The sequence below is a fragment of the Erinaceus europaeus genome, chromosome 4 (genome assembly GCF_950295315.1).
Source record: "Erinaceus europaeus chromosome 4, mEriEur2.1, whole genome shotgun sequence".
NCBI classification, from domain to species: Eukaryota; Metazoa; Chordata; class Mammalia; order Eulipotyphla; family Erinaceidae; genus Erinaceus; species Erinaceus europaeus.
Genome location: NC_080165.1, coordinates 135179298 through 135194945, shown reverse-complemented (window position 1 = coordinate 135194945; position 15648 = coordinate 135179298). Strand labels below are relative to the sequence as shown.

Sequence of the window (15648 nt, the reverse complement as noted above, 5' to 3'; positions counted from 1 at the left end):
CCCGCAACGCTAGCCCAGCAGGGAAAAGCTTCACATGTGGCAAAGCAGAGCTGCAGATGTCTCTCTGCCTCTCTCCCTCTCTACTGTCCCCTTTCCTCTCAATTTCTACTGAATAATAAATAAAATAAATAAAAATAAAAATTTTGAAAAGGAAATATAGAGTCCTAGCTTTTTTTTAACTGTGCAATATCTTAAAAATATGGAATGCTTTGTGAATTTGCATGTCATCCTCACACAGGGGCTATACCAAAGTTCTCTGTATTGTTCCAAGTTTAGTATATGTGCTGCTGAAACAAGCAATAAAGTCCTGGTTTGACTCTGATAAAAATGAACCCTGTAAATATGAAAGGTCATATCTACTAATTACATGGTTTTTTCATATCTGAAATTCTCTAACTCCTTTCATCTGAGAAATTTAAAAATTCTCCTGCATTAGACATACTAGCTTTACAAAATTCTCAAAATTTGATTAACTGGTTTTCTATGTATATACCACAATAAATTTTTTTTTACCTCCATTGTTATTGCTGGGGCTTGGTGCCTGCACTATGAATCCACTGCTCCTGGAGGCTATTTTTCCCATTTTGTTGCCCTTGTTTTTGTGCTTGTTGTAGTTGATATTGTTGTCATAGCTGTTGTTATTGGATAGGACAAAGAGAAATGGAGAGAGGAGGGGAACACAGAGAGGAAGAGAGAAAGATAGACACCTGCAGACCTGCTTCACCACTTGCGAAGCAACCTCCTGCAGGTGGGGAGCCGGGGGCTTGAACTGGGATCCTTACTCCAGTCCTTGCACGTTGTGCCATGTGCCTTAACCAGCTGCACCACTGCCCGACTCCCAATAAAAAGATTTTAAGGAGATTTTCAACTAACTGCAGAAGCAAAGAAGTGAAAGCATCACATAATTTGTCAGAAGATAATGGTTGTTTATATAAAAATCCCAAGAAACTTTCATTCTACTCAGTTCTGGAAGCCCTTACTGCACATCCTTTTAGAATGTAGACGTACAGTGATTGTACTTTGCTGGGGAATTATGCAGATGCAGTCACATCTGCCAAGCTGTCCCCTCAGGCTTTGTTGCCACTTCCCGCCATATTCTCTCAGTGCCTTTTTCAACCAATCCTGTCCCAACACGTCACTCCTGGTTATTGCCCTATAAAGCCTTTCTTCTTCTGCCCCTCTTCTCTCTTGCCCTCTTTTCACATTGGTGATTAGACGCAAGGGAGGGTGGTCCGGGAGGCAGCCATTTTTGCTACCTCCTCATGGCCTGAACCACTGCGCTCTCACCCAACTCTGAGATGCCCGTGCAAATAAAGATTTGTGTTCCCTCTTCGCTACGGATCTTTTCTCTCTCTTCTCTGCAGCGCAGCTGACATTATTTGATAAGACAGAAAGAAATTAAAAGGAATAGATAGCATGATGGTTATGCAAAGAGACTCCCGTGCCTGAGGCTCCAAAGTCCCAGGTTCAACCCCCTGCACCACCACAAGCCAGAGTTGAGCGGTGCTCTAGTAGAAAAAAGAAAAAAGATGAAAGGGAAAAGGGTGATAGAGAGAATGAGACCTGCAGCAGTGCTTCACCATTTGTGAAGCTTCCCCCCTGCAAGTGGTGCCTGGGGGCTTGAGTGTGGGTCCTTTTGCACTGCAGTGTATGCACTCAAGCATGTGTGCTATCATCAAGCCCTACACTGATAGTGTTGGGAGCCACTTAATGATGGCCTTCCACGATAGCCTTCTAGCAAATGATTATAAATATTATTTAACTCTTCTGGCTGGCATGAAAGATTCCATATCCTTTTATAGCTTTTAAATATGAACATTTCAAAAGCAGCATATATCTGTAAGATTTCACCATATGCTACCTATTTTTTTAAAAATTATTTATTCCCTTTTGTTGCCCTTGTTTTATTGTTGTCGTTGTTGTTGGATAGGACAGAGAGAAATGGAGAGAGGAGGGGAAAACAGAGAGGGGGAGAGAAAGACACCTGCAGACCTGCTTCACCGCTTGTGAAGCGACTCCCCTGCAGGTAGGGAGGCGGGGGCTCGAACTTCGCCATGTGCACTTAACCTGCTGCACTACCTCCTGACTCCCGTGTTACCTATTTTAATTAAATAAAATTCTCGGTCTTATTTTTGCCCCAAGTATTACTCTGTTCTTTTTCAGTCAGATAAAATCTTTTTCACTGAGAACACTGTACTCCTTCCCCTTTATGCTTCATACATTTCTGTAATTTAAGAACATATAGTTAAGGTTAATTATGTGCTAATACTACCTTGAATTTCGCTACCAATGCTTTTAGCTATAATACCAAATCTTGTGGTTTGGCTTGTATGCTTTCTCTCTCTCTTTCCTTTTTCCTTCTTGTTGTCAGAGCTATGTTGCGACTTTATGCCTGATGGATTTCACTGGTCCTAGCATTCTTTTTTTGTTTGTTTGTTTAATTATTATGCTGCATAAGGAGTGAAAGACTGGGGAAGAGGTAGAGAGAGAGATGGCAGTTACCTCTGAATATAAAATTGAACAAAGGAATGCAGATTTAAGTTTTGTCATCCCAACAGAAGTCTTCATGTCTCCATTTCCTATTGATAAAAATGGGAAATTAAACACACTGGCAACCTTTTTTATTCCTTGACTGTCAGAATTTGTGAAAATGAAGGCTTTTTTTTCCCCCCTCTTTCTTTAAACCAGACTCAGCTCTGGCTTATGGTGGTGCTGGGGATTGAACCCGGGACTTTCAAGCTTCAGGCATGAGTCTCTTTATATAACCATTATGCTATCTACCCCTACCTGAACTTCTTTTTTTATTGCCGCCAGGGTTATTGCTATGGTTCAGTGCCTGCACTGACCACTCCTCCCTGAGGTCATTTTACTTTTCTCTCTTTTTACTAGGACAGGGAGAAACTGAAGGCTGAAGGAGAGAGAATCTGCAGTACTTTTTTTTAAAAAAAAATTATTTATTTATTTATTTATTTCCCCTTTTATTGCCCTTTTTATTGTTGTTGTAGTTATTATTGTTGTTGTCATTGTTGTGGGATAGGACAGAGAGAAATGGAGAGAGGAGGGGAAGACAGAGAGGGGGAGAGATAGACACCTGCAGACCTGATTTGCTGCCTGTGAAGTGACCCCCCTGCAGGGCTCAACCTGGGATCTTAAACTGGTCCTTGCGCTTTGTGTCACATGCCCTTAACCTTTCACGCTACCGCCCGACTACCTACAGTACTTTTTAAGCACTTGTGAAGCTTTCTCCCTGTTGGGAGGGGCTGGGGGCTTGAACAAGGGTCCTTGCACATGGTGACAACTGTCTTGCCCTGAAAACAGAGCAATTATTGATTAGACCCATTAGGGACTAATTTAAAAATGGGGACATTTTTAAAAATCAAAGGGGTGCTAGAATAAGAATTTAGTATAAACTGCCAGGAAGAATCATCCCCAGATTAAGGTGCTTATGACTTGGGACTATTTCAGCACAGGATAAGTAGCAAACCTACCATGGTGATGAACAAACATACCCAACATTTTTTCTAATGTGATTTGAGATTTTCTGGGGAAAAAAAAAAAATTTGCAAGATAACAAACAGGGGTATAACTTTTCACTGTTCCCACTGCCAGAGTGCTCGATCCCCATTTCCTCCGTTGTTAAGCTGCAGTTCTCCCCAGGTTGCGGATAAAGCTATTATTTCTTTGGAGTAGGACGCCAAAGTGAAACCCTGGGTTGAGGGTGAGGGTGTATGTTCGGCTTCATGGGGCGGGTTGGGGGGGGGTAGTGGGGGAGTGGGATGGGACATAGTCTTTTGGTGGTGGGAATGGTGTTTATGTACACTCCTATTAATTTGTCATCATATAAATGACTATTTAATTAATATGAGGGGGAAAATTGAATGTCTCAAACTTTTTAATGCACAGACTGAGTCTTTGATACGTTGACTCTCTTAAAAGCTTAGATCAGAGAGAACAGAAGCAGCCGGTGTCACAGCTATATACAAATAATATCAAAGAATATAAAATATGGTGATGTTGTGTATGATACAGCAAATCCTAATAAAGGGATATTTCAAAGTTAACCCAATTGCCAAATAATGTGATTATAGCAATAACTATCTATTGCCTTCTTAAGCCCCAACACAGCAGGAACCTCCCACTTCCTCTATAGAGCTTCTATTTCCCCCAGTCCTGGAACCTCTAGGGTGGGGCTCACTTTCCTGCATGCTTCTCTCAATTCATACCAAACGATATCACACCTGCTGATCCCAACCTAATCAACGCAACGAGTACCAGCTCAGCATGCTTCACTTCAGACTGTGTCCAGAGATGTCAGGCATGGAATGTCAGCCCTTCAGCCTCATTACTTGGGTGAGACCTTTCCTTTCATAGGATTCTCTAATTCCATTCCAGGAGGTTCACTTCCTAACAAAGTCCCAAAATCTAGATATAGACCAGGTCCCATGAGATAGGGCATATGTTCACATGTATCCATAAATTAGGACAAAATATATACCTGAAAGCAAAAATACACAATAGTCTGCAGTGAGTCAGTATAAAGTTCATAATGAAATAGTGTCCACTTAGGCTTAGCTACCCTCCTCACCTATTTCCTATTATACTTCCCTCACTCACTCCCAAACTATCCTTATCAAAGCAAGGACTGCAAAAGCTGAATAAGGGCAAGAGACTGGCATACTTTAATGATGATTCTTTAGTCACTATCAGGCCACCCCATCAACTGGGACCCTACTCAGGGAGTCCTGAGATTCCCAAACAGACATGATGGGCCTAGACCTCCAATAAATCCCTCTCTCCATTGTTACCTGTCATCTCTATCAGAAACAACAAAACAGACCCCTTTGTGGGCCCCCATAGGACCTTGCCCTCAACTTGAATCAACAATGGTAGAGAATGTCCGATCCTCTGAAGGGAGGCTGGACAACATTTTCTTTCTTTTTTTTTATATTTTATTTTATTTTATTTTATATTTATTCCCTTTTGTTGCCCTTGTTGTTTTTTATTGTTGTAGTTATTATTGATGTCGTTGTTGTTGGATAGGACAGAGAGAAATGGAGAGAGGAGGGGAAGACAGAGAGGGGGAGAGAAAGACAGACACCTGCAGACCTGCTTCACCGCCTGTGAAGGGACCTGCCTGCAGGTGGGGAGCCGGGGGCTCGAAATGGGATCCTGACGCCGGTCCTTGAGCTTAGCGCCACCTGCACTTAACCCGCTGTGCTACAGCCCGACTCCCAGGACAACATTTTCTATGCTACCTATACCTGAGGAGGATGGGTCCTGAAACTGGGGCAGCTTAGAATGTTCCTACCCATGACCACAGAATGTGAGCTCAGATCTAGAGGAATGCAGAGGTCAAATAGGCTCCTAAGCTGAATATGGGCCCCAGATCACATCAAATCGATGGGGTTTATAGTCAACAATACTTATACACCATTCCCATATTTGGGAGCTAATCTATTTTCTGATCCAGCTTTCTGGTCCTTTTTCCAGCCATGACATCATCTCCCCAGACAATAACTAGGATTCATCTGCATATCAGATTTCAGGCTCAGGGAAAAAAAAAAACTAATATAGCCACAGGCCCCTTGGAATATAACTAAAGTATGCCTACTAGCTATCTACAAAATGGAGAACCTCCCCCCAACTCTTCATCTGCACTACTCCAGATTTTAGGTTCATGATTAGTCAACAATTTGTTTGGCTTTGTATGTTAACTCTTTGTTCAGCCACCAGGTTCCAGATGCTAACATGATGCCAACCAGACATCCCTGGACAGACAACACCACCAATGTGTCCTGGAGCTCCTATTCCCCAGAACCCTGCTCCACTAGGGAAAGAGAGAGACAGGCTGGGAGTATGGATAGACCTGCCAATGCCCATGTCCAGCAGGGAAGCAATTACAGAAGCCAGACCTTCCACCTTCTGCATCCCACAATGACCTTGGGTCCATGCTCCCAGAGGGTTTAAGAATAGGAAAGCTATCAGGGGAGGGGATGGAATTCGGAGTTCTGGTGGTAGGAATTGTGTGGAGTTGTACCCCTCTTATCCTATGGTTTTGTCAGTGTTTCCTTTTTATAAATAAATAAAACTATTATTTGTAAAACTATCTGTCTATATTTGAATATATTGGGCCTTTTTTTAGGTCTCATGTTCTCTTCCTTTCCAAGTCACACGCACAGGGATTATATCCAAATGTCCCTCCCTTTTTCCTCCTCCTCTCTCTGGTTCCTGAAGTAGTTGGAGTTTAGAGTTCTCTGGTCATCTTTCCCGTATCATTTCTCCTTCCACTGGAAGCATAAATCAAAATTATTTTTTGGAAGGTGCAAAAGGTGAGCGTTCTGGCTTCTGTAGTTGCTTCTTGGATGGAAATGGTCGTTGACAGGTCGATCCATACCCCTACCCTGTTTCTATCTGTCCCTAGAGGGGCAGGATGAAATTGGGGTGGGAGGTTTAGACCTGCAGACCTGCTTCATTGCTTGTGAAGAGTCCTCCGTGCAGGTGGGGAAGTCATGGCTGGAACCGAATCCTTACGAGGGTCCTTGAGCTTTGTGCTATAAGGTACACTGTGATTTTAGAAACAGCTTTCAAGTAGTTTCCTCTGCTGCCCTCCAGTGGCTCACACAAGTGTCTGCACCCAACTCAAGTGTTGAAAATAGTTTTATTGCACCAAAGTAAAAGACTCTGGGGTGGGTGGGTGGGAAGAATACAGGTCCATGAAGGACGATAAATGACATAGTGGGGGTTGTATTGTTAAATGGGAAACTGGGGAATGTTATGCATGTTCAAACTATTGTATTTACTGTTGAATGTAAAACATTAATTCCCCAATAAAGAAATAAATTTTTTAAAAAAGAAAGAAAATAGTAGTAAAAACAAGTAGACTTGTTGAGCACTTGTAACCTTTTTTTAAAAATTTTTTTTTAATATTTATTCCCTTTTGTTGCCCTGTTATTTTATTGTTGTAGTTATTATTGTCGTTATTGATGTCGTCATTGTTGGATAGGACAGAGAGAAATGGAGAGAGGAGGGGAAGACAGAGGCGGGGAGAGAAAGACAGACACCTGCAGACCTGCTTCACTGCTTGTGAAGCGACTCCCCTACAGGTGGGGAGCCAGGAGCTCGAACCGGAATCTTTATGCCGGTCCTTGTGCTTTGCGCAACTTGTAACCTTTTATTTCACTTATGACATAACAGACTGGTAAACAGAATAACATATTATAAAATAGCTTGTTGAAGTGACTTTAAGTACAGAATGGGGAGTCGGGCAATAGCGCAGGACTAACCTAAGGATCCCAGTTTGAGCCCTGGCTCCCCGCCTGCAGGGGAGTCACTTCACAGGTGGTGAAGCAGGTCTGCAGGTGTCTATCTTTCTCTCCCCCCTTCTGTCTTCACCTCCTGTCTCCATTTCTCTCTGCCCTATCAAGCAACAACGACATTAGTAACAACAATAATAACTACAACAATAAAACAAGGGCAACAAAAGGTGCCCTGACCAGCGGGGCGGTGAACAGGGGCTGGGAACCTAAAAGAACTGGAATGACAGGGACAAGAGATATGAAAGAACGACAGCAAGACAAGTTTCTGATCAAGCTGCAAAATTTTATTGTGTTCACAGGCATTTTAAGGCTTTGGGGAAGGGGGAACATAGGGGGAAGGGGGAGGCAGAGATGCTGGAGGAGGAGGAGGGGGAGCAAACTTCAAAGTAGAATGTTCCTTGCAACAAACAATGGCTGAAACCATGTTTATTACCACAACTGTGTGTTGTCTTACTTGATTACTGATAAATGGTTTACCTGAGGGGAAATGGCCTACCCAGAGGGGAAATAAAACTTGTCTCGAGGGCTTCCATTGTTTCAAAGCTTATTATCATCTATCAAGCAGAGAAATGGTTCCTGGCAAAAAGGAAATAAATAATTTTTTTAAAAAAAAGTATAGAATGTAGGGGTAGTCTAGATAGCATAATGGTTATGCCTCCTGCCTATCACCCCAAGTCCCAGGTTCAATCCCCACCATAAGCCAGAGCAGGAAAGAGAGAGAGAGAGAGAGAGAGAGAGAGAAAACCTAAAGAACTCTTGTGTAAAGTTCTATATACAAAAAAATTTTCTCATTTACATATTTTATTAGATAATAAAGGTAAAATCATAGGTTATCATTAAAATTTACTTAAATATGACCCCCAAAATAAGTCTTCCTCAGTAGAAAGGTAGTTTTTTAAAAAATATATTTTTAATATATTTATTACTAAGAAGGATAGGAAGAGAGCGAGAAAGAACCAGACATCATTCTGGTACATGAGCTGCTGGGGATCGAACTCAAGACTTCAATGCTTGAGAGTCCAACACTTTATCCACTGCACCACCTCTTAGACCACAGAAGGTAGTTTATCAAACTCCTACCATCTTATCTGTGGATGGTTTTCCATCTATTTCTGTCAAGGAATGATTAAAGCATATTCTGATATGCTATATCACAACTGAGTTCTTTTAAAAATATTTTATTTATTTATTGAATTTTCACTTTCTTATTATTGGATAGAGACAGAAACTGAGAGGAGAGAGGCAGATAGATAGAGAGAGAGATAGAAAGAGATATCTGCAGCCCTGCTTCACCACTGGTGAAGCTTTCCCTGGCAGGTGGGGAGCAGGGGCTTGAACCTGTGTTATTGCCGTACTGTAATGTGAGCACTTAACCAGGTGCTCCACCACCTGACCCCATATTTTATTTACTTAATAAAGACAGAAACTGAGAGGCATGGGAAAGGTAGAGAGGAAGAAGGAGAGAAACATGGAAAAAATGGCCGCCAGTAGTGGTGGATTCTTAGTGTTGGTACTGAAACCAGTGACAACCCTGGTTGGGGAAAAAAAACATATTGATAATAAATGACATGGCTTTTGTCTGTTTTTAAATAATAGGGTTGGGGAGACAGCATAATGGTTGTAAAAGACTTCCATGCCTGAGGTTTTAAGGCTCTCTCAGTTGTAATGTTCTCTGTTGGGGATTCTCAGTGTTCTCTCTCTCTCTCTCTCTCTCTCTCTTCTCTCTCTCTCTTTTTCAGTGTGTATCTTTCTCTCTGTATCCCTGTCTCATAGAAATAAATAAATAAAATATTTAAATAATAATATGAACAGAAAACAGAAGGTCCTTCATAGTTCCATGCATACTTTAGGTGAGACTTGCATGTAAGGAAATCAAAGCACATTCTTTGAGAAAATCATTATTAAAATATTATTAGAATATTGATTAGAAAGCATAGTTAAGAGCAGTGTGGTCACAATGGGACTAAATGAGTGATAATATGCCCAGAATTACATAAACCAAGACACCCCAGAGGCAGGAAGAATTAAGGTTGGAGTATTGCAACAAAGTAAAAAAAAAAAACTCTAGGTGGAGGGTGAGGGTAGATTTTCAGCTTTACTACAGGGGGGTGGGGATAGGAACTCAGGCCTATGGTAGTGGGAATGGTGCTAATAGACATTCATAAAAAAAATTTTAAAAAAAACTTACAAAGTATCTTGTCACTCAAGTACTAGCCAGGGGAGATAATTTAATGGTTATGCAAAAGACTTTGATACCTGAGGCCCCAGGGTCATGGCTTCAACCCCTACAGCTACAATTGGGTAGTCAAGAAGTATTTTTTCTATGCAAAAAACATGTTAAGACTTTTCAGACAATCTGAGACTTTAAAATCATTGTGGGCGGGCTGGGGAGACAGTATAATGGTTATGCAAAAAAGCCTTTCATGCCTGAGGCACTAACTCTTCCAGATTCTATCCCCAGCACCACAAGCCAGAACTGAGCTGCACTCTGGTAAAAAAATAATAATAAAATTTAAAATAATAACAATAAAGTAAATAAAATAAAATCATTGTGGGAGATGGAAGTAGATATGAACAGTGCATTTGTTAACTGAAAACACAAAGAGATGCTTCTTTGACCTGAACAGGATGAGATGGTGCATAGAAGTTATGGAGAAACTTCAAGTACAATGATTTAAACTATAAACAGATGAGGGGTCAAGTAGTGTTTCACCTGGTTAAGTGCACACATAACCTGGTTAATGTGCAAGGACCCAGGTTCAAGCCCCTGGTCCCTACATGCAGGGGGAAAGCTTCATGAGTGGTGAAGCAGGGCTGCAGGTGTGTCTCTGTCTCTCTCCTACCTCCACCTTCCCTCTCAATTTCTCTCTCTCTCTTTTAAAATATTTTAATTACTTATTAATGAGAAAGTTAGGGGGAGTTACATGTGCTGCCAAGGATGAGCTCACTATGCTTGATAGTCCAGCACCACCTCCCAGACAATTGAAATGTGAAATCTTTACAGTGAATATATGATAGGCTAAAAAGAATGTTTATATGGACTGACCAGTCAACACCCATGTTCAGTGGGGAAGCAATTACAGAAGACCTTCCACCTTCTGCATCCCACAATGACCTTGGGTCCATACTCCCAGAGGGATAAAGAAATAAAGAATGGGAAAGCTATCACGGGAGAGAATGGGATAAGGAGATCTGGTGGTAGGAACTGTGTGGAGTTGTACCCCTCCTATCTTACGGTCTATGTCTCCTTTAAAAAAAAAAAAAAGTCTAACTAGCAGCCTGAGGAATGGAGCAACGACTAATCTTGGATTTAGAAGAATGAGCCATTGAGTTCAATCCCTGGTGTCACATGTGCCAGAGTAATTCTCTGATTTCCCCCTGCTTTAAGGTATAACTGAAAATTATGTTTATAGTAAAGCAAATAAAAGATTATTCCACTTATTGATTAAAACTTGTAACCAATACTACATTTTCCCAATATAAACATTAAAGTGTATTGTTGAATCACGTATTTTTAATGTTTTTTAAATTTTCTATCTTTATTTATTGGACAGAGACAGCCATAAATTGAGAGGGAAGGAGGTGATAGGAAGGAAGAGAGACACAGAGAGATACCTACAGCCCTGCTTCACCACTCGCAAAGTTTTCCCCTTGCAGGTGGAGACCGGGGGCTTGAACCTGGGTTCTTGAGCACTGTAACATGTGCGCTCAACCAGGTGCACCACCACCTGGCCCATGAATTGCTGGCACTCACATGGGTGGCCTTGCAACAGAGTAAGCCAACTGACCTCCGTGCTAGTGCTAGTGGCTACACAAACAGACGGAGGACCATGGGATAATTCAGCTAGGAACAAATCCGTTTTATTGTACAGGAGACAGGGTTTAAATAGCAGAATGGAACAAAGAACATTTTCCACATGTCAACGATGATAGGTTTCTAAAAGGTCAGTACCCTCATGGTGGAGGATCTAAGGAGTGACGAGAATTGATAGGCGTAGAAGAGAGTTCAGGGTGATTAGTTACTGTGGGGCGAGAGTGTTAATTAACTAAAGGTATTAAGTAAAATATGGTAATTATACCAGTAGGATGAGGTAAACAGAGAAAGGCAGAATACTGATGCTAGGAGTAGTGATCAAAGAATGAGGAAATGGAGTGTGGGTCTTACTATTATATTACTGACAAGGCAGAATGATGGAGTATGGTTTGTATGTGATCAAAGATGGTGAACTTATAGTGAACTTTTAAGCAGGCAACCATTTGGTTTGTAACAGGGAATGAGTTAAATGTTAGGGCGTGTAGGCCTTTGTGAAGCCTGGGAGACTGACAAGAGGAAACTGAGTTAGGAAAGCTTTTCCCTCCATGCTCCATCCCTGAAAGGGAGAGGTTGACAGGTGGGGTGTCTTTCCAGACCTCCATCTTTAGGATGGGAGTTCCCCTATGCTTTACCAGGCTTTCACAATTACCCTACAATGAATCACATAGATTTTATTACTTTAAATATCAGTTAGGAAATGTCTTGCAATTTTTCTTTAATGAGTGGATTATTTAAAAATGCTACCAATTTCTTTGCCAAATTCTTCCTTTCTCACTTTGGTCAACTGAACTTTGTCGTTCTAGTTGTTACAGAAAAAAAAAAAATTCTGGTTCTTTTCTTACAGTCCACAACAAATCCTATCAGCTCTACCTCCAAACTATATACAGAATTTGATCGCTTCCCTCACCACTTTCATTCCTACAGGTCTGATGCAAATCACCATTGCCCTTTGCTTAGATTGCCAGAGGTTCCTTTAAAAAAAAAAAAACTTTTCATTATCTTTATTTATAGTAATTTTTTATTATCTTTATTGGATAGACACAGTCAGAAATTGAGATGGTAGCAGGAGATAAGAGACAGAGAGAGAGACAGAGACACCTGAAGCACTGCTTCACCTATTGTGAAACATCCTCCTGTATGTGGAGAACGGGGACTTAAACCCAGGTCCTTGTGCATTGTAACATGTGTGCTCAACTGGTACAGAAATGATCCCCAAAGCACAAGACTAGAGCGGTTCTTGGTGAAAGAGAGGAGTTTTATTACACTGGCGTTATAGGCGATCACCCCAGGAAGTTCTCTGTGCACCTTGGAAAAGCCCACTGTTTTAATTGCCATCCCCCTCCCCAAAGGGGCGATGGGAGCAGGTTTACTTCAGTATTACAGAGTAGGCAGAAACAGACAAAGGCCATCTTTCATGTAATTGCGCCACATGCTTCTTATCTGTGGCCTTGGTATGGGCAGAGGAGGGGAGGCCTAGTGCCTGGCATGTATCAGTCCAGAGACAGCTGGATCCCTCCCTACTCAGCTTTACCTCTAAGCACCCGTGTCTTGGGTCTGTTAGCTTAGGAATGTGGAGTGGAGGAGGGTAGCAACTACTGCCACTCTTTTAATTGCCAGGAGAGCAAGCACAAAGGAAATGCAGTCTTAGGCTACATGTCTCCATCTGGCACATAGATTAAAATATCCACATAGGGGAGTCGGGCGGTAGCGCAGCAGGTTAAGCGTACCTGGCGCAAAGCGCAAGGACCGATGTAAAGATCCCTGTTCGAGCCCCTGGCTCCCCACCTGCAGGGGAGTCACTTCACAAGCTGTGACGCAGGTCTGCAGGTGTCTATCTTTCTCTCCCCTCTCTGTCTTCCCTTCCTCTCTCCATTTCTCTCTGTCCTATCCAAAAACGACGACATCAATAACAACAACTACAAGGGTAACAAAAGGGAATTAAAAAATACATTTTAAAAATCCACATAGGGTAAATCAGGGGAGTGTGCACTCTGCATTCATCTGCTTTCCATAACACAACCAGGTGCGCCACCACCCGGCACCCTATTGCCAGAGCTTCCTAACTGGCCTCCACATTTTCAGATTTTTCCCTCTAAGAGCTGTAGCTACTACTGTGGTCTTTATCTCAAGTAACTAAGTCACTCTTTCATCCAAGCCCTCCAATAACTCTACATAATCAGCAAACCGACCCCCCACACACACCCCCCTCTCATCACAATTCACAGTGAGTTAACAGGATCCAAAACCAAATACAAAACATGCAAGCTATGCCTAAGGACCAGCGCACTCACTCCTTTCTGTTGAGCTCTTGCCTGGTAACAAATCTTGAGTCCACTAAATTGAGGATATTTAGAAAAGTAAACATCTCATATTGGCTAATGCTTTATGTATTTTTACTTAACATGGTCAAAAGAGTTTGCACCTTTTATTTATTTACTTATTTAATATTTATTTATTCCGTTGTGTTGCCCTTGTTTTACTTTTGCAGTTATTATTGTTGTTGTTACTGATGTCATCGTCGGATAGGACAGAGAGAAATCGAGAGAGGAAAGGAAGACAGAGAGGGGGAGAGTAAGACACCTGCAAACCTGCTTCACAACTTGTGAAGCGACTTCCCTACAGGTGGGGAGCCGGGGGCTCGAACCGGGATCCTTGTGCCGGTCCCTGCACTTTGCGCCACCTGCGCTTAACCTGCTGTTGCACCGTTCATTTCCCCCCCCTTTTCCTGAACGTTTAAAAAACGCCCCCCAAACCAACCTTAACAGAAGATACATTGTCAGCACAAAAGTGTATCTCAATATATTCGTGTAACTGTAGTCCTCGGCTGCAAGCAACACTTCCCAATAAAAGATGCTTTCTGGTCCATGGGGCTACAGCATCTTTTATTATTATTTATTTGAGAGAGAAACCAGAGCGCTGCTCAGCTCTGGCTTATGGTGGTATGCGGGATTGAACCTGGGACTTTGGAGCCTCAGGCATGAGTCTCTTTGCATAATAACCATTATGCTATCTCCCTTACCCAAGGGGTACCATCATTTCAAAGAGAAAACTTCAGAGCCATATATATATATATATATTTCCACTATACAAGTAAAATTAATGCAGAAACGGGAACCTAGGAAAATACAAAAATGTGAAGTGTTTAAAAACATGTTCAAGTATTGTCACTCTCAATTTTATGTACCCCAATCAAAGGTTCCTGACATTTCTCAAAATACTGCCACTGACTCAGGCTCATCAAACACAACAGAAATCTCCACTCTTTACCCCAAGTTACAGAAATACCCGCACACTACTCAGCTGTAAAAAATGGTGACTTTATCATTTTCAGCCGATCTTGATCTTGGGGATGCATTGGATCGACCTTCTTGTGGTGCATCCCGTGAGTACCCATTCATTGGGGAAACTGACGATCCTTCCTAGCCACTGAATCCACATGGATCCCAGTCACTTTCAAAGCCAGCAACAAGCAGCTCCTGACAGCTTTCAACCTGACCTGTTGACTGGCTACAGAAGAAGGGCAAACACTAGAAGAAGTAGAAGCCGATCTTGGATGGACCTTGAAAAAAATCATGTGGAGTGAAATAAGTCAGAAACAGAAGGATGAATATGGGATGATCTCACTCTCAGGCAGATGTTGAAAAAACAAGATCAGAAGAGAAAACACAAGTAGAACCTGAAATGGAATTGGCGTATTGCACCAAAGTAAAACTCTGGGGTGGGTGGGTGGCTGGGGAGAATACAGGTCCATGAAGGATGATAAATGACATAGTGGGGGTTGTATTGTTAAATGGGAAACTGGGGAATGTTATGCATGTACAAACTATTGTATTTACTGTTGAATATAAAACATTAATTCCCCAATAAAGAAATAAATTAAAAAAAAAAGAAAAAAGAAGAAGAAAAGCCAGGGTTTGGAGAGACAACATAATGTTTATGCAAAGAGACTCTTAAATCTGAGCCTTCAAAGTTCCAGTTTTAATCTACCATCCCACCATAAACTAGGACTGAGTAGTGCTCTGGGGGGAGGGGGGGAAAGTAAGATAAAAATGGTAATTATCTCCTCCACCCTGCAGGCATGTAAAAAAAAAAATTCAAATGTGGGGACCAGGTGGTGGCGCACCTAGTTAAGCGCATCACTGTGCACAAGGACCGGGGTTCAAGCCCCTGGTCCCCACCTGCAGGGGCAAAGCTTCACGAGTGGGGAAGCAGGGCTGCAGGTGTCTCTCTCTCTCTCTGATCGTCGGGGTGAACCAGCAAAGCTTCTGCTCCTCTGCACTTGGATTTCACATTGTTCTGGATTCTGGGTCCAATTTCCGTGGAACACCAGGGAATTGCAGATTAAATTAGCGTAGACATCAACTGAACCACACTACTAGTCCACGCAGAGATGCTGTTTTTAAAGAATAGTTTTTATTATTAGAGAGAGGCAGAGAGAAATTGAGAAGGGAGGGAGAGATAAGAGACGAGAGAGACACCTGCAGCCCCTGATTCACCACTCGTGAAACTCTCTCTCAG

The 15648-nt window shown here is 42.1% G+C and overlaps 1 non-coding gene across 1 annotated transcript; it reads right to left on the bottom strand.

Moving 5' to 3' along the window:
* Window positions 1-193: 193 nt before the first annotated feature.
* LOC132538441 (U6 spliceosomal RNA) lies at window positions 194-300 on the bottom strand. The gene has a single exon (XR_009549808.1). It is a non-coding gene; the product is annotated as a U6 spliceosomal RNA (small nuclear RNA).
* Between the last annotated feature and the right edge of the window lie 15348 nt (window positions 301-15648).